The sequence below is a fragment of the Panthera tigris genome, chromosome B4, assembly GCF_018350195.1.
Source record: "Panthera tigris isolate Pti1 chromosome B4, P.tigris_Pti1_mat1.1, whole genome shotgun sequence".
NCBI classification, from domain to species: Eukaryota; Metazoa; Chordata; class Mammalia; order Carnivora; family Felidae; genus Panthera; species Panthera tigris.
In genome coordinates, this window is record NC_056666.1 from 62217415 (window position 1) to 62242111 (window position 24697).

A 24697-nucleotide genomic window follows, 5' to 3' on the forward strand; every position below is an offset into this window, starting at 1 on the left:
CAATGAAAACTTCATTGTTACAGGCAACAGCCAACTCCCTACAGATTCCCTGAAATCATTGTGATCTCAGCAACTCTTGTTCCCTGCACACACTTTCCAGATTGATCCCATGAAAGTACCTCATTATCTTCACTCTCTTGAGTATTTGTAGCATCTTCTAGGACATGTGCAAGGCTCTGCGTAAATCACTGAGGCACAAAGCTTTCAAGGACAGAGACAAAGTAGCTCAATTCTATCACATCATTACTAGAACCTGATTCCCAGTAGGAATTCAATGCGTACTCATAACTTGCCAATTCTTCATCCAATCATCTATAGGGGAGAGGATAAAAATGACAACATAAGTGAATGTTCCCACCCTTTCTCTCTGCCAAATAAACTAGGCTTTGTTTTTGCCACTGTTCCTTTTTACCCCCTCCACTTGCCTCTACGCTTGTTGTGAGCTCCAATCACAAAAATGGGCTGAGGGATAAATGCTCTATAAAACAGTAGTGAAAGAGAATGTGGAGCTTTCTTTCCCAGAGGACAATGAGTGTGGGGAGCTGACACTTCGGAAGTCTGGAGGAACGTGCTGGTGATGAAGGGCTTGGGGAGAGGTTGAGAAAGGCAAGAGAAAGGTCATGGTCATGGCCAAGAAGAGTCACGGGGGATGAGGGAAAGAAAACTAGTGACAGACCCTGGGAGATATGTGGTGCTAAATCATATGAGAGGAAGAGAATTTTAGCAAGAGTTACCTTTGAGTTTTACCTTCTTTAAGAAATATGTGTGAAGGTTTGGGTTCCTATTGGACTTTCCTCCTTTACATGGTGCCCCTCTTGAATAACCTATGTAGAGCATGGTTATGATGCAGTGACATATGCAACAAGCATTTATTAAACTTGCCTGGTGATCTCAAACATTATTATACAGGACAGGAGATAAAAAGAAAGAAGTGCCGCTATTAGAGACCCTCACAGTTTAGCTAAGGATTCAAATAATAATATCTGTACGTTAGTTGACAGCTTACAAAATTGTTCTTTATCTTAAATGATTTAAGGGAACCATGCAGGTCATATGTAGATTATTCCCATTTTCGGGATAAGGAATCTGAAGCTCAGAGAAGACTTGACAGTGGCTGTCATCTGGCAAGTAGCAGAGTTAGAAACAAAGCTCATATCTGGGGAGCAACAAGGTTGTCCCCTTTCTGCTTTCTCATACTCCCTCTGGTCAGCAAGGAAAATGAAACAGCAGAGAGTAGAGACCTTGATTCAGAAGGGTAAAGTGGATTTTTTAAGATTACGAGAAAGGAGGTATTCAGGTAACCTTTGTTGTGATAAAGGTTGGGATTCAGGGGCATGTCAGATGGCTCAATTATCACCTCCTTCTTGGTCGTATGGTCACTTTTGGTCCCACATACATCAGCAGTTGACTAGAGAGTAGGTCTCACAGAGGAAGAATGATATCTTTACAAGCTCTGGGATCCACCTGCAGACTTATGCACTCCGGGAATTCCTTTTTTCTAAGAAAGAGGATCTGATTGAGTCTGTTTGTTACTACTCCATACGAAGCACCTGATGGGAAAGAGCTCGGCCAAAGTCCAGCAGTGGTTTTTGGCCTTTCTCATGTCCAGCCCACCCCACCAGTGACTCTGGCTTAGGTGACCAGGATAGCATGGCTCACTTCACTCCTTGAATTTGGCTCAAGCTGTAGTAACTTAGTGCACAAAGGAGTATAGGAGCTGTTTTCTTCAGAAGATGGCTTGGAGTGCACCTTGCAGATGGCCTCATGGACCTTTCCCTATGGGCCATACCAGTGAGGTGCAGGGAAGGAAAGATTGTGACTCAGAGGCTCACAGGCACCCAGGAGCCCTGCCCTGCTGCTGTACTTCATGAAATAATAAGTGTGTTACCCTTAGTGCTTACCTGAGCACAATAGATACCCATGACCTCATATCTCTTATATTTTTGTCTTCTAAGCAGCATGTATTTTTAGTCTTTATTTCCATTTCTTGGTCTGTTTTGCGATTCACAATGTGTTGATACAAATTTTGTCTAATAAGGGAAGAGAGATATTTACATTATTTAATTTCAAATGATTATAGATGCAATTGAAATGCAGTGCATATAAATGTATCACTTACCATTAAATAGTGACAAATGTCTCTGACGAAAAATTGTTTAGAAACTGTCTATTTGCCTCATTAGTGCATTATTTTATCTCTATTTTTTAGGTTTATATGAGAAAACATGAAGTACTCTGGTCTGTACCTCAAACTTTGATTGCTTTCAAAATAAAAAAAAATTAATAGTACAAACAAATGAACAGTCATGAGTACATTCAGGGTAATTTAATATAATTCAATTCAATTAAATATCATTGCAGCAGAGAGGGATTAAAGGCTCGACAGCTGCACTCTAAGTATAGCAATTAATGTAGTTGGAATTCAGGAACCTAAAAACTACCCCATTACATCTCACTAAATCAAAGGATCTAAAGAGCGGTTGTTGAATCATTATTGGATTAACAGAGGACTGTTGATGTTACATCACTGAAATCAGAGGTCTTAATCCCTATAATAAAGTCAAGTATTACAGTATTTGCCAAGCAGGACAAGGTCCTGGGACTGGGGAGATCCATTTCAGCCACACTTCCCTGCTGTCACATTGATACCCACTCACAACATTCAGTGGAATGTGTTAACAATGCATCTGGCCAGGGATGTCAGAGTCACTGGAGGCCAGATGTAGAGGCAGGCTGGGAGTGGACAACCTCCTATGATTTGAGGGATTATGAAAAGAGTCTCTTAACCAAAATAATATCCTCTGGCCTCTGTCAGGATGTCTGAAACCCAGCCACTCAGATTATGATCCTTTGGAACTGGAGGGTTTTCCAGACTTCCTGACATTTCTGTTGCTAAAGAGACCAGTTGTTTCTTTAAAGGCAAAGACTTGCTAGTTGTCACTAGATAGTTGGTGGTTCAGCTAAACATGGTAATGCAATGATTTTTTTGGTGGATAACCCGAGGTTTGATGGGGTTAACAATCCAGGTAGTTAAGACTTTGCCACAATCCTATAAAGAGAATAAACAGACTAGCTAAATGCAAGAGCTACTTCATTTAACAAGATTTAAATGAATAACATGATAACTCTTTATATTAAAATTTCTTATAAATTGGCTTTCAAAATCCAGGTAAATTTTTTCTTAAGATTGCACAGCTCTGACATGATATTTCTGAACCAATTTTTATGTAATTGCTTTTTGTCTGAAGAGGATGTTTTTCCTGGTTGCACTGAGGCTCAGAACCCAGTCTCCTTTTGCCTCCTCTATTCCTTTTCATAGGCTTAATAACAAAGTTTCAGTGTTTTCCCTCCCTCTCTGCTCTTTCGACTTCTCTCACCATGATTAATACAAGAAAATAACGAAGAAATCATGATAACTGCGTACCAAATTTGGTCCTGTGAAAATGTCTGCCCATTCATTCTCAATATTCGATTTAGCCTTGCCCGCTCAATTCCTGCTACACCAAATGTGCTCCCAAACCTTCAAGAAAACAGTTGACTGAGATGAGCACCAGTCACAATATCCGCCTCAAACCTCAGGCCAACTTCATTTTTCACATCTTTCTTTGAAAGATTGAAAACAGATTTTGAAGAGAATACAATGGCAGTTTTTCTCTCTTCTTTTTAGATCACAGTTGTAGAACTTCTGGTAGGGACATGGTGCCAGCTTAATTCTGGATCTTGCTTCAACTCCTCTTGGAAACCACACAGAGAATTTTTCCAGAAGTCACACAATTTGTTTATAGTGAAGCCAAGAGACAGAGAAAACCTGGAAACTCCATTTACATTTAAGAACTGCCAAGAACAGCTGAAGCCAGCAAAAGTCTACAGGAAGCCAGGTGGGAAGCATCAGGGAAGAATGGGAAGGACAGAGGGCTTAGTGGTGGTGTGGCTCAGAAATCTCCAGAGAATTCCTCCCTCAGGAGGAGAATATTCCACCTATGAGAGAACTGCTGCAGGTAGGGGTTAGATCAGAGAGGTTAGAAGTAGCAGGAACGGATGAGAAGAAAGATGTGGAAGGTGCCTGGGGGTCCAGAGTTGGGTATTTTAGAAAGCATCAACAAAAATACACCCTCAAAAAGTGTGGGGATTGCATTGAAGACAGTCTCCTGGTTGCAGTACTGGTCAAGGAACTGGGGAAGCGTAGGCCTGGCTGGACGAGTCAGACAGAACCAGGATGAGCTCAGGGAGGCACAGAAGATGTGGCCACACAACAGGGTCATATTTCAAGGAAACATTTCTCACTATACGAAGGGAGGAGTTACAGCTCTTCAGTTACTAAGTCAAGAGAGCTACCCTGGCCCTTATTCCTCCTAACCTATCCCTCCACCTCTAACCTGTTTCAAAAAATGGTTCAGGACAATATGACAATACATTAAAAAAAAGAGAAAAATTAAAGGAAATGTATGCTAGTCACCCAAAAATACTCTAAGAAAATATGTGGGAAAGAACAGCAAGACATTTATATAAGACAAAGAAAAGTTTTCAGGGAAAGTGATAGAGCAGACAAAAATTATAAACAAATAATTTATCATTATTTTGGAGAAAAAAAGTTAAATGAATCCTGACCATGAAAACCAAGATGGATACATCAGGGAAGAGAGGAGCACACAATAGAAGGTAATGGCAGAATTCAGGAAAGAAAGTAAGACAAAAAGTAACAGAAATAAAACATAAAGTAGGACGGGCATAAGGGAAATCTGACAACAGTGAGGCCACAGTAAAGGACACAGAGGATAGAAATGGGAAAAAACAAACAGAAGAAAAGAGAAATACAGACATAGGGTCAGTGACAGATCACAGCTACACAAGTAAAGAAGTGAAGCAAAGCATAGCCCTTGTACACTTAATTGGAATTCCAAAGAAGAAACCCCAAAGAAAGCAAGAGAATGAGTGTTTTAACATGTAATTAAAGAAAATTCACGGCACACTGAGCAACAGAGAGTTGACCCAGAACCATCAACACCAAATCACACTTTGGTGAAGTTGTTGCCTTTAAAGATACAGAACAAATCCCTTTTGGAATCCTTTAAAGATCTAGAAAGAATCCTTGCCTTTTGGGAAGCCAGGCAACAGATGAAAGAACTCACTTTTAAGGGAAATACAAGCAGGGTGGCATCTGATTTCAGTATAGAAACACTCAGTACCAAAACACAGTGAAGACATGTCCTCAGTACATTCAAGCAATGAACATGAGTCAAGAATTTCATAGCCAAATCTTACTTTAAGTAAAAAGGGAAATGATTTTATTTTATTATGAGGTCATTTATAGAGAATCAGACTAATCAAAGTTCTTTTTATAGTCTCATCAAAGCTCAACCATTGTTCTATGCATGTATATATGTATTATGAATGTATTATGCATGCAGATTTCGATGTAAGTAGGTATTATTTATGTAATAACAAACTCAATGAACCCAAACATAAAAACTTTATCAGAGATAAGAACTATATAAATCACGTGTGTGTGTGTTCCTAAAATATAGAGTTTTCTTTGTTTTTAGCTTTTTGCAAGATTTTGCTGTATATGATCTCCTGACACTTCAAATCTAATACCCTATGAATTATAAGGAGTATAATTATGTTTCTTAAAGTTTATTTATTTTGAAAGAGAGAATAAGAGAGCACGCAGGAGGGGCAGAGAGAGGGGGAGAGAGAGAGAGAATCCCAAGCAGTCTCTGAGAAGCCAACGCAGGGCTCAAATTCATGAATCATGAGATCATGACCTGAGCTGAAACCAAGAGTCAGATGCTTAACTGACTGAGCCACCCAGGCACCCCAAGATGGTACAATTATTTTATGTACTATTGTATTAGTCAGACAGAAATCACACCAGTTATTTGACCAGAGGAATTTGATACAAAACACAGTACCAGGTATAAAGTTGTTTTCCACTGAAAGGGTAAAAAGAGGACTCTAAGATAGCATGAAGGTAGAAACTGCAGGAAGAAACTATCATGTCCTATGGCTGAGAAAACAGAGGAAACTAAGGGAAGAACTTAGAAAAAAAGGTCCATATGGGGCTGAAACTGAGACAGATATCTGAAGAGGAAGCACTGCTCAGTTGATGCATCTCTGAGCCCAGAGGAGGGGGCTCCCTGGGACACAGGTCTAGGCCTCTGGGGAGGGGGTAGTTGCCCTCCGGTGAGGCAGTGTTACCAAGCTGGTTTTCTGCATGTGACGGGAAAGTTACAACCGAGTTTAACTGCCACTAAAGGAATGATTTGCCATCGCTGTTGTGAAGAAAGGTTGCTTGGAGGGGAGGGAGATCACGGGGAGAGGAAGCAGGAAGCCAACAGGAGGAGCAAGTCCCTTCTTCCTTCTCTGGCACGGAAACCTCCTCTGGTGCCCCCTGTTGACAAACCTTTAACAGAGCCAGCTGGGGAAAGCACAGGAGTGCGTTGTGGTCTCTCAGTGCTGTACCACAAAGCAGAATATAGATGAGATGATTTGGAGCTAAAGAACAATATTTTCATGGTTGGCACAATCACTAATAAAAAACCTCTGCCAAGTAAGCTAAGATTTTTGAGACATCATAAGAAAAATTGCACACATTAGAGGAGATGAAATACAGTACATTTCTGACTGGTTATTTTGAAATGTTTTTGGGCTGTTTCCACGTTTTGCTGGGCAACTACTTTGGATATTTTTGTGCATGTCCTCTAATACATTTGTCCAGATTTTTCTCTTGGATATAAATGTTGGTGTGAAATTGCTGGCTGTTAGAGTTTGTAAATATTCAATCTTAAAATTGAATACGTTACACCAAACCATATTCCACAGTAGTTGGAAATAAGTTCCCAAACTATTTTCCATGGCAGTTGTACCAATTTACATTGTAACCTGTGATTGACAGATCCTGTTGTTAGACATTCTCTTCAGGACCTGATATTATCAAACAGTTTTGAACACATAAGAACTTAGGCACCATTGTTCATATGAGCCTGGGATCCCAGGGAAAAATTGCTCTTTTCAAGGGAAACTACAGGAGGACACACTCTGGCCAATGAATAGATGATGGGAAATTTTGGCAAAGAACCGGTGGTAAGAACTCTAGTTTCACATATCTGATTGTCTATATGACATCTTCTCTTGGATGTCTAATAGGCATATCAAACTTCACATGTTTAAAAATGAATTCATGCCAGCCCCACCACATCTGTTCTTCTGGTCATTCTCCTCATCTCAGTTAATGTCAACCTCATGTCTGTAGTCGCTAAGATGAGAAACCTTGGAGTCCTCTTGAATCTTCTTTTCTTTTTCTCATATTCCTTATCCAAATTATCAGCAAAACCTTTGGATCTACCTTAAAAGTGAGTTGTGAATTCCATCACTTCTTCTGATCCCTATAGTGCTACTACACTGGTCCAAGCCACCATCATTTCCCAGCCAGTTTATGATGATAGCCTCCCAACTATTCTCTCCAGTTCTGTCTTTGTCTCCCTTCAGTTTCTTTTTCTCCATCTAGCAGCCTCATTGATTCTTTAAATATGTAAGCTGGGTCATGTTATTCCCTTAATGGATCCCAATTTAGAGTAAATGTGAAAATCTTTTTAATCTCAAAGTACATCTTTCACAATCTCCTACAGGTTTCTGTGTGAGCTGGCCTCCTTTAATTTTTAACCTCATCTCCTACTACTTTACCCTTTCTCACTGTCCTCTAGCCATATGACCTCCTCTCTATTTCTCAAATAAGCTTGGTATGCTCCTGCTTAGGGCCTTCACACTGGTTGTTCACTCTGCCTGAGATACTCTTTTCAGCTGTCTGCCCAGCTCAGTCTCTCATCAAGTCTTAAAAAAAAAAAAGTATTTTAAATGTCACTTTCTCAAGGGCTTTCCTGCCTACCCTGGCTAAACGTGCAAACCACCCCATTCCACTCCCTACTCACTTTTCTATGTTTTAGTGTTCTCTAAAGCATTTATCATCATCTAATATAGACACATTATATTTCTTCACATCTGAGAAACCATAAATTACAAGAAACAGTATAATTTTATGTGGTACTAAGAATTAAATTAAAAATTCCTTTTAAATTATTTTACACTCACTGCAACAGCTATTTTAGATTTATCTATACCTATCTTTAAGTCTAGATAACTAGATAAGTCTAGTTTTTATTATATGTCACTATTGTGCAAACCAAGGGGGAAATACCAGCAACATAAATTGACGTGTTTCTAAGACTGCATCGTATTCAGAGTTCAACTGCTCTTGACTATGTAACCCAGACTCATCGACAGTGTTTCTCCACCAATCACTGTTTTGTGCTATCAGCAGCTTTGGAGATATGGCATTTCCCGAATGCTCTGCCAGTGTCGCCAGGATTTTGTCCCAAATTGCTGACTTCACTCTACAAGTTTTGATGAATTATGAACAGGCAATAACAGCAAGGGCTTGATGGACACTAGGCCAACAGCAACTATAAGACACAAACAAGTCTCTGAGGTACAAAAATGTTTATCTTAATGTAAATTAACTATGGTATTTAGTCTCCCCCTGTATGAGAAGGTAAGCTTGAAAAAGAGCAGACTTTTTGTCCATTCTGTTTCCTGCTGTAGCCTCAGGGCCTAGTACAATCTCAAAATCTCAGGTACATATTTGTTACTTTATACTATTGTACGAAGAACCAACAAATTGCAATAATGAATCATGCTTTCTAGGCTCCACTTAACCTTTGTGAAATGATGTTGAATGAATAGATCCTCCCTGCTCTGAGTTACTCTTTCTTTTTAAAATTGGCAACATTTAGGACTCTTTCTTTAGACCTCTACAGGGCTCTGACTCTAAATTAGACATTTTCAATTTAACGCATTTTAGAATTTGTAACAAGAGTAAGAAAAGTTGTAGTAAAGCTAATGGATGGATAATGGTACTATGCCCTGAAATTGTACACCTTTGATAACATTCTGAGAATGTATCATTGCTTAAACAAGGGGATCAAAAACATTTATAAGTAGAAACTGTCCTTCATCAGAACTATGAAAAAGGAGGAATATTGCTCAGATGAATCACTGGAAACATTCTTATGTTGGAATGAGCCAAACCAAACTGACCTGGTGTGAAGTCCCCTGATATTATTTTATTGTCAAATGGGCACCTATTCAAACTGCTCCTATTCACAAAGAAGATAGGGAGACAATATCTCATCTGATTCCTTTACTTACTGCCTTTAACATCTTATATTCATTCAATCAGCATTTATTGAGAACCCACGGGTGTCTGATGCATAAGAAATTATGGAATAAAGAAAACAGAGCACAGATAAAACCAGCATGCCTAGAGGAAAGATCATTCCAAACTCATTATTTAAGTCCCCATATACTGAGACTAGCTCCTTCTGAAATGGTACATGGGACCTAACCTTGTACATAAGAAAGCTTACTTCTGAATGTACAATGCAAAAACTTTCATTTTCTAGTGTAATTACGCAAAAATTATGGTAACTTCATCTTTATTTTTTAAGTAAATTAAATTTTTAAAAGTTTAAATTTGTGGCAATTATATCACTGCTTTTAATTTGATTTGCAGAGTTCACCTGAAATTTGCAACTGTATATATTCTGTTGATTTCTGTTTTATCAGTGAGCAAAACTGAGATAAGAGGAGAGTAAGCTTCTAAAGGAATAAAAGTAGTTTGACTTTATTACTCTTTAAGATGTCAACACTTCTTGTCATCTGTGTCAAATTAATAATAATAAAAAAGAAACCCTGTGGCAGTGCTAGCATGCACATCATGTACAAAATCCATACTTGTAACCTCCAGTCTTTTCATCTTCAAAAATAGTGAGGTACATAAGGAATGGATGATGAAGTCAGTTACATTTTCATGCCCTTCAGGTAAATAGAAATGATCACTTTCTTGGCTATGTTCTATAGCTATTGAGAAAAGTAAACAGAATCAGTGACTCAAAAATCAGCAAGGACTGACTAAATACTTAGCGTGTGTGCTCAGCAAAAAGAAGGAGCACTAATTAGTAACAAGAAAACATATGAAAGAATAAATCTCCCTGGAAAGGTAAATATATAATAAAGGTAGTGGATTAATAACTTATAAAGTTAATATAAGTTTAAAAGACAAAAGTAACTATATGACTGATTACTATAATTAATTAAGGAACACACAAGATTAAAAAAATGTAAAATGTGACATCAAAAATATTAAACAGAGGTGCCTGGGTGGCTCAGTGATTTCAGCATCCAACTCTTGATCTTAGCTCAGGTCTTGTTCTCAGGGTCCTGAGTTCAAGCCCAGCATGGAGCCTACTTAAAAAACAAAAAACAAAACAGCACCATAAAACATAGGAGATGGGGAATAAAAAAGTCGAGCTTGAGAATGGAATCAATCTTAAGTTGTTATCAACTTTAAATAGACTGCTATAGATATAAGTTATTATACATAAGCCCCATGATAACCACAAAGCAGAAACCCATGGTAAATATGCAAAAGATAGAGAAATATAAGCATATTATGAAAGAAAGTCATAAAACCAAAAATGAGGAGAGCAAGAGACAAAAAAAGGAAACAGAGGAACTACAAAAACAGCTAGAAAACAATTAACAAAATAGCATAATTATGTACCTAATAATAATTATTTTTTTAATTATTTTTTTAATGTTTATTTATTTTTGAGACAGAGAGAGACAGAGCATGAATGGGGGAGGGTCAGAGAGAGGGAGACACAGAATCTGAAACAGGCTCTAAGCTCTGAGCTGTCAGCACAGAGCCCGACGCGGGGCTGGAACTCACTGACCGTGAGATCATGACCCGAGCCGAAGTCGGCCACTTAACCGACTGAGCCACCCAGGCACCCCCTAATAATAATTATTTTAAATATAAATGTAATAAATTGTATAATCAAAAGACAAAGAGTGGCTGAATGGATTAAAAAAAAAAAAAAAGACTTGTCGATACTACCCAAAGCAAGCTACATATTCAATGCAATCCCTATCAAAATAACACCAGTATTCTTCACAGAGCTAGAACAAACAATTCTGAAATTTGTGTGGAATCAGAAAAGACCCCAAATAGCCAAAGTAATCCTGAAAAAGAAAACCAAAGCTGGAGGCATCACAATCCCAGACATCAAGCTGCCTTACAAAGCTGTAATTATCAAGACAGTATGGTACTGGCACAAGAACAGACACTCAGATCAATGGAAGAGAATAGAGGACTCAGAAATGGACACACAAATATATGGCCAACTAATCTTTAACAGAGCAGGAAAGAATATCCAATGGACAAAAGACAGTCTCTTCAGCAAATGGTGTCAGGAAGACTGGACAGAGACAGGCAGAAGAATGATCCTAGGTACTTTCTTATACCATACACAAAAAGAAACTCAAAATGGATGAAAGACCTAAATGTAAGACAGGAAGCCATCAAAATCCTAAAGGAGAAAACGGGCAACAACCTCTTTGACCTCGGCCACAGCAACTTCTCACTAGACATGTCTCCAAAGGCAAGGGAATTAAAAACAAGAAATGAACTACTGGGATCTCATCAAGATAAAAAACTTCTGCGCACTGAAGGAAACAATCAACAAAACTGAAGGCAACTGATGCAAGGGGAGAAGATATTTGCAAATGACAAATCAGATAAAGGGTTAGTATCCAAAATCTACAAGAACTTATTAAACTCAACACCCTAAAAAACAAATGATCCCGTGAAGAAATGGGCAAAAGACATGAACAGACACTTTTCCAAAGAAGACATCCAGATGGCTAACAGACACATGAAAAAATGCCCAACATCACTCATCATCAGGGAAATACAAATCAAAACCACAATGAGATGCCACTTACACCTGTCAGAATGGCTAACATTAACAACTCAGGAAATAACAGATGTTGGAGAGGATGTGGAGAAAGGGGAACACTTTTGCACTGCTGTGGGAATGCAAACTGTTGCAGCCACTCTGGAAAACAGTATGGAAGTTCCTCAAGAAATTAAAAATAAAACTACCCTATGACCAAGAAATGGCACTAGTAGGCATTTATCTAAAGGATACAGGTGTGCTATTTTGAAGGGGAACATGATCCCCAATGTTTACAGCAGCATTATCAACAATAGCCAAATTATGGAAAGAAGCCAAATGTGCATCAACTGATAAATGGATAAAGAAGATGTGGTATATATACACCATAGGATATTACTTGGCAATCAAAAAGAATGAAATCTTGCCATTTGCAACAACGTGGATGGAACTAGAATGTATTATGCTAAGCGAAATAAGTCAGTCAGAGAAAGATAAATATTGTATGATTTCACTCATCTGTGGAATTTAAGAAACAAACAGATGAACATAGGGGAAGGGAAGGAAAAATAAGATAAAGACTCTTAAATACAAAGAACAAACTGAGGGTTGCTGGAGGGGTGTTTGGTGGAGGGATGGGCTAAATGGGTGATGGACATTAAGGAGAGCACTTATTGGGATGAACACTGGGTGTTACATGTAAGTGACAAATTACTAAATTCTACTACTTAAATCATTATTACACTATATTTTAACTAACTTGGATTTAAACAAAATTTAAAAATTAAAAAGAATAGGACTCATCATATGCTGCCTATAAGAAATTCACTTTAGAGGTAAGGACACACACAGACTGAAAGTGAGGGGATGGAAAAAGATATTACATGCAAATGGAAACCAAAAGAAATCCAGAGTAGCTATACTTATATCAGAAAAAATAGACTTTACAACAAAGACTATAATAAAAGACAAAGATGGACATTACGTTATGATAAAGAGATCAATCCAATAAGATGATACAACATTGGTAAATATTTATGCACCTAACATAGGAACACAAAAATATATAAAGCAAATATTAACAGATCTGAAGGAAGAAATAGATATCATACAATAATAGTAAGGGGTTTTAATACTCCACTTACACCAGTGGACAGATCATCCAGACAGAAAATGAATAGAGAAACATAGGCCTTAAATGAAACATCACACCAGATGGACTTAACAGATATATACAGAACATTCCATCTGAAGGCAACAGAATATACATCTTCTCATGTGAAAAAATTTCCAGGATATATCATATGTTAGTCCACAAAACAAATCTTAATAAATTTAAGAGAATTGAAATCATATAAAGCATCTTTCTCCACAACAGTGCTATGAAACTAGAAATTAATTACATGAAAAACACTGGAAAATTCACAGCTTTGTGGAGATTAAACAACATGCTACTGAACAACAAATGGGCCAAAGAAGAAATCAAAAGAGAAATAAAAAACTACCTTGAGACAAACGAAAATGGAAATATAACATACGAAAATTCGTGAGATGCAGCAAAATCAGTTCGAAGAGGGAAGGTCACAGTGATAAATACCTATCTCAAGAAGCAAGAAAAGTCTCAAATAAATAACCTAACTTTACACCACAAAGAACTAGAAAAAGAAGAACAAAGTGCAAAGTTTGTAGAAGGAAGGAAATAACCAAAGATTAAAGCAAAAATAAATGAAATGGATACTAAAAAGACAATAGAGAAGATCAATAACACTAAGAGCTGGTTCTTTGAAAAGATAAACAAAATTTGACACACCTTTAGCTTGATTCACCAAGAAAAAGGAGAGGATTCATATATATAAAATCAGAAATGAAAGAGATGTTACAACTGATACCACAGAAATACAAAGGATAATGAGATGACTATGAAAAATTATATGTCAACAAATTGGACAACCTACAAGAAATGGATAAGTTCCTAGAAACATACAACTTTACCAAGACTGAATTATAGTGAAATAGAAAATCTGAACATACTAATTACTAGTAAGAAGATTGAGTTCATTATTAAAAAACCTCCCAACAAACCAAAGTCCAGGACCAAACGGTTTTGTTAGTGAATTCTACCATTCCAAGAAGATTTAATACCAATCCTCTCAAACTCTTCCAAAAAACAGAAGAGGATGAGATTCTTCCAAACTCATTTTATGATTCCAGCATTATCTGTTACCAAAACCAGACAAAGACATTCCAGGGAAGGAAAATTATTGGCCAATATCCCTGATGAACATAGATATAAAAATCTTCAACAAAATACTTGCAAACAAAATTCAATAACGCATTAAAAGGGTCATACACCATGATCAAGTGGGATTTATTCTAGGGATGCAATGATAGTTTAACACCCGTAACTCAGTTAATGTACTACATCAGAATAAGAAAATGAAGAATAGGGGCCCCTGGGTGGCTCAGTCGGTTAAGCGTCGGACTTCAGCTCAGGTCATGATCTCACGGTCTGTGAGTTCGAGCCCCGCGTCGGGCTCTGGGCTGACAGCTCAGAGCCTGGAGCCTGTTTCAGATTCTGTGTCTCCCTCTCTCTCTGCCCCTCCCCCGTTCATGCTCTGTCTCTCTCTGTCTCAAAAATAAATAAACGTTAAAAAAATTTAAAAAAAAAAAAAGAAAATGAAGAATAAAAATCAGACGATGATCTCAATAGATCTAGAAAAAGCAATTTGACAAAATTCAACATCCATTTATGATTTAAAAGACTCAACAAAGTAGGTATAGAGGGAACAAACCTGATAAAAGTAATATTTGACAATGTTACAGTTAACATCATACTCAACTGTAAAAAGCTGAAAGCTTTTCCTGTAAGGTCAGGAACAAGAGAGAAATGCCATTCTTACTACCCTTATTCAACATAGTATTGGAAGTCCATAGTCAGAGCAGTAAGGAGAGAAAGAAAGAAAAAAAGAAAGAAAGAGAGAAAGAAAGAAAGAAAGAAAGAAAGAAAGAAAGAAAGAAAGAAAGGAAGGGAAAGAAAGAAAAAAGAAGGGAGGGAAGGAAGAAATGAAGAAAGGTCATCCAAATTGAAAAGGAAGAAGTAAAACTGCCACTATTTGCAGATTACACAATATTATTTATATATAAATATATAAATAATATATAAATATAAATATATATATATATAACCCTAAATATTTCATCAAAAAACTGTTAGAATAAATGAATTCAGTAAAGTTGTACATAGAAAATCAATATACAAAAATATGTTGCATTTCTATACACTAATAATGAACTATCAGAAAGGGATATTAAGAGAACAATCCCATTTACAACTGCACCAAAAAAGTAAAATGCCTATAAATTTATAAATTTAACCTAGAAGGTGAAAGACCTATATATTGAAAACTATGAGACATTAATGAAAGAAATTAAAGAAGACACAAATAATTGCAAAGATATTCTGTGCTCATGAAGTAGAAGAATTAGTATTGTTAACATGTCTAGAAGCACCTGGGTGGCTCAGTCAGTTGAACACCCAACTTTTGATTTAGGCTCAGGTCATGATCCCAGGATCATGGGATCCAATCCCGTGTCAGCTCCATGCTGGGGTGTGGAGTCTGCTTAGGATTTTCTCCTTCTCTCTCTCTCTCTCTCTCTCTCTCTCTCTCTCTCTCTCTCTCTCCCTCCTCCCTCTCTCTCTCCCTCTCTCCCTCTGCCCCTCCCCCACTCATGCTCACACATTCTCTCTCAGAAAAAAAAAAGAAAAAAGAAAAAAGCCCATACTATCTAAAGCAATAAACAGATTCACTGTAACCCCTATCCAAATTCCAATGGCACTTTTCACAGAAATAGAATGAACAATCCTAATATTTGTATGGGACTATAAAAGATTCTGAATAGCTAAAGCAACCTTGAGAAAGAAGAACAAAGCTGAAGGCATCATGTGCCCTGATTTCAAACTATATTACAAAGCTATAGTAATTTAACCAGCATGGTATTAGTTTAAAAACAGACACAGATTAATGGAAAAGAATTGAAAACCCAGAAAAAAACCCATGCCTAGGTAGTTAATTTATGCAAAAGGAACCAAGAATATACAATGGGGAAAGGACAGTCACATCAATAAATGGTGTTGAGAAAACAGGGCAGCCGTATGCCAAAGAGAGAAACTGGGCCACTATTTTACACCAGAAACAAAAACTAACTCAAAGTGGGTTAAAGACTTGTATGTAACACCTGAAACCATAAAACTCCCAGAAGAAAACATAGGTGGCAAGCCCCTTGGCATTCATCTTGGCAATGATTTTTTAAATCTGACATCACACACAAAAAGCAAGAAGAGTGAAAATAAACTATTGGGCCTACGTCAAACTAAAACACTTCTGCAGAGCCAAGGAAATCATCCACAAAACAAAAAGGCAACCTACCGATGTTATCGTGAAAATTATGAATACATCATTAGGAGACCAGGAACAATACCAAAATCTTTAAAATAATAAAATAATTTAAATACCTTTTAAAGTTCTACATGTGTTTGCCTCTAAAATCAGGCATACTATCCTATATAATCACTTATCACATTGGATATGCAGGGACTGCAAAATGGTATTGATGCTGGGAATTAAAATGGTAAAGCACCTTGAAGGTATATACATATTTGGGATTTATATATATGCTGGGCACACATTCTAAGTATTTAGTCAGTCCTTTCTGATTTTTTTCCCATTTTTCTCTTTAATGTTATTTCATATAAACAATAATGTTACTTTATATCCATCAAGATAGGCCACAGAGCTGTGGTTTCAAATAGGTTTTTAGTATTGAATTTTTCTTTTTTCTTTCTCTTTTTTTTAGACTTGCACGTTTTTCCTTAATAAATAAATGTGTCTGGTGATGTTTGTTCATTTTTACACATTTGAAAAGAGAGTTAGTTAAGCAAGAGGATGAGTTCATTCATTCCAGCATCTTCCCTTATTACTTGATTTGCGTTTTGCTTAGTAAGCAAATATATTAAAATCCAACACTTAAATTTTTCTGCGAGAGTGTCATGGTGTTAAAACTTTCCCTTGGGATCACATTTACAATATTATGATGCCATGTAGGGGGAAAATAGGGCCATTATAAAGAACTGCACTTTACGCATTTTCTCATCTATTCAGTTATTAAGGTATACAAGATTACATGGAGTCTAATTGAAAGTACAATCCATTATTCTAATTTAGTGGTTCTCTGCATGGCAGAATAAAATTAATGGTGTCACCAAATAACTGTCACAAAATGACAGCTCAATAAAAGATCTGGGGAGTCAAAAGCCTGGTTAGTGTTTTACACAAACAATCCTGTTCCTCTATTTAAACCCATAGCCTATTTTAAACCCAGACATTCATGAAAATTGGATTTCAAGTTGAATATAAAAATGAGATGTTGAAAACAGAGCCCAAGGGCAGAAAGTCATGTCCAGACTTAAAAACACTCTTGAATGATTCTGAGGAACAGTTTTGCAGAAATGCAAATCCTTTGTGCACATTTAACTGATGTGTTGAGAAACTGTCTTTGCTCTGCATTTATAAATGTTTGCAGTTATCAAATTCAATCACCTATGGTAGAGTTGACCCACTGAGTAAAGAATAAACACATCTATTACTACAAATGAGCACATTAACAAGTATTAACCTGAGATAATGCCTGAATATGTTTAATAAAGAATTACCCATTGTTCCAAAAAGGGCTTTATGGACATATAAATGTAACCTATAAATTTGATGATGCTTTCTCACTTGTAGAAAGTTTTCTTATGTTAAAAATGTAGATGACTTAATAAAAACAAAGTGGAAGGGATGGGGAGGATAGTCCCTGAAATCAAATGCCTAGTGGATGCAAACCTGAGTCTAAGCCACTGAGTTCATATCATAGCTATTTTTAAGCATAATAGTTTGAAAATATACAAGCTACATCATTCTGAAAAAAATTCAGTTCTTATTTACTCTCCGTATTCAAACTCTCACAGAATCTTAGAAAGAGAAGGAATCTTGGAGGTGATCTATTTCTTTCTCACATCTGATGCTGACTTTTCCTCTCTTGTGCTTCTGTGTGCACAACACTTATCCTTTAATTAACAGCACAAGGTCTGTGTGTCTTTATGTTTCAAAGTATAAGATAGGTATGTGCCCTAATTAAGAAGGACATACTTTCTTTTTTAAAAAAAATTTTTGATGTTTATTTTTGAGAGAGAGAGAGAGAAACAGAGCATGAGCATGGGAAGGACAGAGACAGAGAGACCCAGAATCCGAAGCAGGCTCCAGGCTCTGAGCTGTCAGTGCAGAGCCCGATGCGGGGCTCAAACTCACAAGCTGAGATCATGACCAGAGCCCTAGTCGGATGCTCAACCAGCTGACCTACCCAGGCGCCCCAAGAAGGACATACTTTCAAGTAAGACAAGCTTTCTACCTGTAGTTTTCAAATAAGTAGAATGAAAGTTAACACTCCTATGTCACTTATCAAAATGAAAGTTACTATAGTCTTGTGTAGAATATGTAATTTATCATTTTATTTTATTTTATTTTATTTTATTTATTTTATGTAATCTCTACACCCAGTGTGGGACTTGAACTTACAACCCTGAGATCAAGAGTCACATGCTCTACTGACTCAGCCAGCCAGGCAGCCCTCAATTTCTATTTCTAATGATCTTTGTCACACTTCCCTCTTTCTTTCTTTTTTTTTTTTTATAATTTTTAATGTTTATTTATTTGTGAGACAGAGACAGAGACAGAGTATGAGCAAGGGGCCGGGCGGCGGGGAGAGAGAGAGAGAGAGAGAGAGAGAGAGAGAGAGAGAGAGAGAGAAAGAGAGAGAAAGAGAAAGAGAGAGAGAGAGAGAGAGAGAGAGAGAAAGAGAGAGAAAGAGAAAGAGAAAGAGAAAGAGAGAGAGAGAGAGAGAGAGAGAGAGAACGAAGTTAGAGCAGGCTCCAGGCTCGGCACTGTCACCACAGAGCCTGACGGCAGGGCTGGAACTCACAAATGGTGAGATTATGACCTGAGCCAAAGTTGGACCCTTAAACTGACTGAGCCACCCAGGTGCCCCCACACTTTCCTCTTTCAAAAGAAAATAATCTGACCCATTATGTTTCTAATATTGACACCTCCATATTTCTCACAGATTTCTACATTTCCACAAGGTACTGAAGAAAATGTTGAAACTTTCAGAATTTTATATTTTAAACAATGTCACAGCTCATTAACACTGACTAGGAGGCCTTCAAGTGAGTCAATTCTAAAGGAAAATAAACAGCGATGATAGAGACAGAAAAATGCCAGAATGCATTTGAACTTTTGTTTACTACAGATTTATGTCTCAGGAAATGAGGGGAAATATAAGATTGTGGTTTTCCTAATACTAGGTTCTAGAAAGCAGAGTCTCACAGGATGACTGAAGTACCAGACCTGGCATGGTTCCTGCACCTTGGGGATTGGGATATTGACACACTGTGAGAGCAGTGTCCTTAGTCCCCATACTCACTCCCCCTTCCCCAAGATCACATTAACTTTGGGGCACTAGCCCTGATACACCAGACCGGATAAATTCTGAATGATGCAAACCTGATTTCCTATACATACACTGAGAGGCAGTAGAGAGGGAATAAACTTTGGAGTCATTCCTCACCACACACTAACTGTAGGATTTTATGGGAGTGCCTTAATTTCTCACGCTTCTGTAAAACAGGAATAATAATGCTTAATGTACACAATGGATGTAAGGAATTATCAGGTAGGAGACAACATCTAACAAAGTGCTTATTTTATGGTAGGTTTCCAACAAATTGCAGGTGCCCTTCTTCAATTGTCAGTCTAGTCTCTGCAATAAGTAGTCTGCCCCAACCAAAAGAGAATGGTTCGACCCTGTTTAAGTTTGGCATACATGCGTTTCTCCTAAGAACCATGTAAAGAAGAAAATGTTTCTGCCTTGTCTCATGTCAAATTTGGTTTATGAACAGAGAATAATAGTTCATCTGGGGCCACCCACCTAGGAGCAAAGTATCAGTTTGTTTCCCATATCAGTGAGCATTCTTGATTGCAAGCAACAGAAACCAACTCTGGCTAATGTAAGTAGAAAAGGAATTTATTAGAGAGACTTGAGACTGCCCACAGAACTGAAAGGAAGGTGGGAAGTCAGGCATGGGCACTGTCAAGAAGTAAGAGAGCTGGGCAGCAGGAACCAGCATAAACTTGTGCCCCATGACATATATGCCCTCCCCTAGTTGCACCTCCTCCCCTGCTGTCATGGAACAGCACTGCCACAAGGCACTTGGTGCCACCCAGAATTCGAAACTGCCTTCTCTAGATTCTGCTGTTTCATCTCTGATGCTGCTGCCATGAATAATTTCTAATGAGTCTCAAATTTTTGATCCATTCCCTTGAGAGTCAGGTTTCCTGGTTGTCAAAATGGCACATATCAGCTATATTCCCTGAGTGCTGTTCACAGCAACAAGTTTTGAAATACCAGTCTGAAGGAGATCTTCTTGGATAAGGAGAAAACTGCAGTCATTGCTGAATCCTCTGAAGTGGAAAGTCACCTATTCAAATAATCCGCTCTATCAGATTTCTCCAACTAGAACAACCGCTTCTATTCCCAGGCATGATTCCAAGTCCAGACAAGCTGAGCTTGTGAAATAGCCCCCTTTCACCTGATTACAGCGGTTCTCAAGTTTGGTTGGGTGGCAGAGAACCTGGATGACAGTCCTGAACAGATAATATGCTTTGGGGTAGACACAACGTCTATTCAGTTCAAAAGGCTTCCTCCAATGTCCAGATAGTGCTTAGAAAGAGCTGAGACTAAATAAATATTTGTTGAATAATATATTATCTTGAAGTGCAACATGACATTTTGCATTGGATACTACCGTATACTGTTGTAAAAGTTAACAAGAACAACTCACGGTAGCTCTTCAAAATGCAATTTTAATTTTATCTATCATTGTCCCTTTAACATTTACTTACTGGAAGAATTTCTTTCCTTTCCATGGATTTCCTTTCCTTTTCCTTGGATAGAATCTTTGCCAGGCTCATTGCCTGCCCTGGTCACTTTTAAGTTGTAGCAAATCACTTTAAATGTGAAGTTGTACAACACGAACTTGGTTCAGAAATGGGAACATCTGGTCCAAGGTATTAACCAGCACTTCAGACTTTATTTAAAGGCAAGACATCCCATCTCACCAAGGCCTATAATAATGCAGCCAAGCAAAGAATACTCACTGGAGAGGAGAAATGAGTGGGTGGAATCTTCAAAGTGCAGTTAGGGAAAGAGCACCACCTACAGTTGTGGCTGACTCAGGATATCCCATATTCTGAGTACAAAAAGGAGGTGTACCTTTTCAGGTGTGGTCCTGGATGAAAGTGTGTGAGTACTCCGCTCATTTTATCATCTCTGCCTTCAGAAGTGATGTACTACTCCCTCTTAATGATGAAGGGTTTTAAGAGTCAGCCACAGCCCAATTAAAAAGGCTGGCCAGCTGGGGAGTGGCCTAGGACACCAGTCAATAAGGAGTCTTAAACCTATTTTTTTTTCTTTACTTTGGAAATATGCTGCTAGTTAAGTTAGGTCTTCAATTCCAATTCCTTATTTAACTAGTGGAATAAAAGTTGTCCCTGCTCCTACCAAAGCAGATGATGCCCTCAAGTAGAAATGAACATGCCTTGCTGGCATACATGCGTTGAATATGGTACAAATGGACTATAAAATGAGCAAGAGGAAAACAATTTTCTAAGTTTTTCCACCAGCTTTCTGTTCTCTATTGCAGAAAGATCTTGAACTTCTCATAGGATTCCAGGAGGGCTGGTACAGAAACTTCAGAAATACCTACATCTATGGGAATAACAGAGGAAACTTGGTATTGAATTATGTACTTATTCCATCACGTTTCCTGAAAATATATCTTTGTAAATATGAAAGGTTTTCCATAGATCTATTTACTGTGATCACTGATAATCCTCATAAAAACGAATGTCTCCAGTTCAAAGACTAACAGCTAATGATAAGAATCACTACCATATAAAGTCCAACAAAGAGAAATGGAGAGTATTTTCTCATCTGCTTCCAGGAGTCCAAGTTCCTTGCAAGAACTTATTATGAAGTGCCTTAGGCTATGTGTGGCTGAGATGCTTTTGTTGGTGATCCAGTTGATTAACTCTTTTTTAGCAAGAGTCATTGTGACTCTTATTCCTCACCTTTGCTTCTAAAATGGAATAATGGTAGGAATAAGAATATTGTCTATAAACACATTAAAGATGTACAGATGGTGCAAAGTTAATATAAGTAATTAAAATGATGAACAATCAAAATAATGCCAATTCTTTATTTTCTGAAGGGCTGATACCTGTCAAGTTAAAAACAGCATTTAGACACAAACCAGTCTATAAGCTCACCTGCACTACATGTACTGCAATCTAGAAAGTAATCTGGCTGACCCAGCACTGTGCTTCAGTGTGAGCCACCGTGCGGACCTCCTTCAGCGCCCTCCCCTGTTCCTTGGCAGCTGATGGCAAGGAGCATTCCAGTTCTGCCCAACTGTCTTTTTGGGGTTGTCATAGGGAAAGGAGGAAAATATAACGAGAGTCCAGTGACAATTCTTAAATCAGACAATAAGTGATGATGTGATCAGGTTACAGTAAAAACATTTTAGGCAGAAGATACAAAAATGCAGCACTGCTACAAACACAGAGCAATGATGCTCATTCAGACAGCGATACATTTCTGTGTACTCCATTAACACCCACCTCTGCAAGATAGTAAAGAAAATTTAAGACATTATAAGCCTCTGGTTTGTGTAGTTCTTTGACCATGGTGCTCTTCTCTGCCTCCTTTCCTTTCTGCTGTTTCATTAAGCATGTATCACATACAGCGTCCCCCAAATCGAGATCTTGGGCAGCACAAGTGCCCTGCTCTTGTTCCTCTCCTCCTCTGTAAGTCTCACTACCTGTGGCTTCAGCATCATTTTATACCAAAGACCCAACATCGATACCTTTAGGTCCAACCTTCCTCTATGCCTACTAGCCTTTTTCTATTTGAATAATTTACCTCAAACTCAACACATCTAACCCCGGGTTTAACATTTTACCTAAAAGATCCTCTCGTCCCCTCATCTTCATCACTAGTTCTACCATTCTCCCAGTCAACCAGGCTAAACTTTTGGCTTCTTCAACAATGTCCTCTCCAATCACTTCCAGACTTTTGGCTAAGATCAGATGCAACAATGTCCTCTCCACAATCATTATTCTTGATTTTAAAATATGCTTTTCTCCTATGTGCTATTTCCATCAACTGCGATTCTAACACCAGAACAAGGCCTTCTGAGCTGATTCCCAGTCAATAAAGTAACCTTCCGGTGCTTCTGGCTCCACCCCTTTTAGCTCCTCTTGCCTGTGATGTTAATTCCTGGTAACACTCAAGTGTATGAGGTCACGGCCCTTAAGGAAAAACATTCAACAGCTCTCTTGGATATGGCATAATATCGTCTTAGCCCAGAATTTAAGCCTACTACAGTCTGTCCCCAGCTTACTTTTCCATCTTATTCTTTTAAAAGAACCCACACTTGGCTGACTACCTAAGAAGCACCTGGGGCATATTTTTTAAATACACATTTCCAGGCCTCACCCAAGACCTAAAAGCTTCCTAGGTGATATCGACATTTGGAATCCATCACCATACAACACACACTCCTTAATCTCATATCCATATTTAGGCTTGTATTTTCCCCATGTTCTGCAATAGCTTCCCTTTTGCTCTCTGCCTTTAATGGGTGTCTGTCCTTCAAAGACCAGACTGAGCCTGGCTTGTTCCATCTTCCCCCAATCACCCAAGCCATAAAAAACACCTCCCTTGGCTTTTGACTCCCGTAGTACATATACTATCACATCTTTGGCATTACAACACTACACTACGTTTTCTTTTTTTGTTTTAAAGCTCTTCTTCATCTTCTCTCTCCCCCTTCTTTTTTTCCCCCTCTTCCTTCTACTTTCTAATAAACAAAACATATGTTACAATGAGATTTCCTGTATAACCACTTCGTTTATGTTTTACACGTATCTTTTCCTGGGTCTTCAACTACTGCTTTAGAGTAGGGACTATGTTCTCTCTTTTATATCCCCCATGATATATTGCACAAAGTAGGCACTCAATAAATATTTGTTGGAAATATTTCACAATGAGATAGTTTTGTGAGATACAATTGAGACAGTAGAAAGGAAAGTCTGTAACATGAAAGACACAGACCAAAACAAAGATCATGGAAGAAACAGACAGCTCTGGGAGAAAAATTAGCTTTAAAACATCATTCACATCCTCAGAGAGACAGAAAAAGATAGTGCATCCATAAAACAAGAGGAGACGATACAAAGGGATTATCAAAGAAACAAGAAAACTTTTGATATTAAATACACACTAGAAAAAATAAAAAAACTTAGTATCATAACTGGAAGATAAATTTGAGGCAAATCTCCCAGAAGTGACCACAACAACATGAAAATAAAGACATGGCATATACATATGAAGTATAAAATGTACTGGTAAAGGTAAGTATATATAGTAATACATCACCATACTTTAATATGATGGTATATTAATTATTTAATTATTTAACTTTAGTATATAAATTAAGACAGAAGACAGAAGTATTGAAAATAACTACAGCTACTACAATTAATGGAAACAAAATAGAAAAATACATAAATTGAGCAACCAGGGAAGAAAAAGAAATGGCATTCAAATTGTAAAAGAAGTAAAACGATCTCTGTTGCAGACATGATGTTATGTATAGAAAACTGCAAAGACTCCAATCAAAAAATTGTTAGAACAAATAAATGAATTCAGTAAAGTTGCAGGATACAAAGTCAACATAAAAAATCAGTTGC

The 24697-nt window shown here is 37.7% G+C and overlaps 1 long non-coding RNA gene across 1 annotated transcript in view; it reads right to left on the reverse strand.

The window, feature by feature from the left end:
• Positions 1–1947: 1947 nt before the first annotated feature.
• LOC122240086 overlaps positions 1948–24697 on the reverse strand; it is a 72289-nt gene continuing 49539 nt past the window's right edge. Inside the window, exon 3 of the long non-coding RNA XR_006219412.1 lies at positions 1948–2030. This is a non-coding gene — a long non-coding RNA (uncharacterized LOC122240086). The remainder of the gene's footprint in view (positions 2031–24697) is intronic.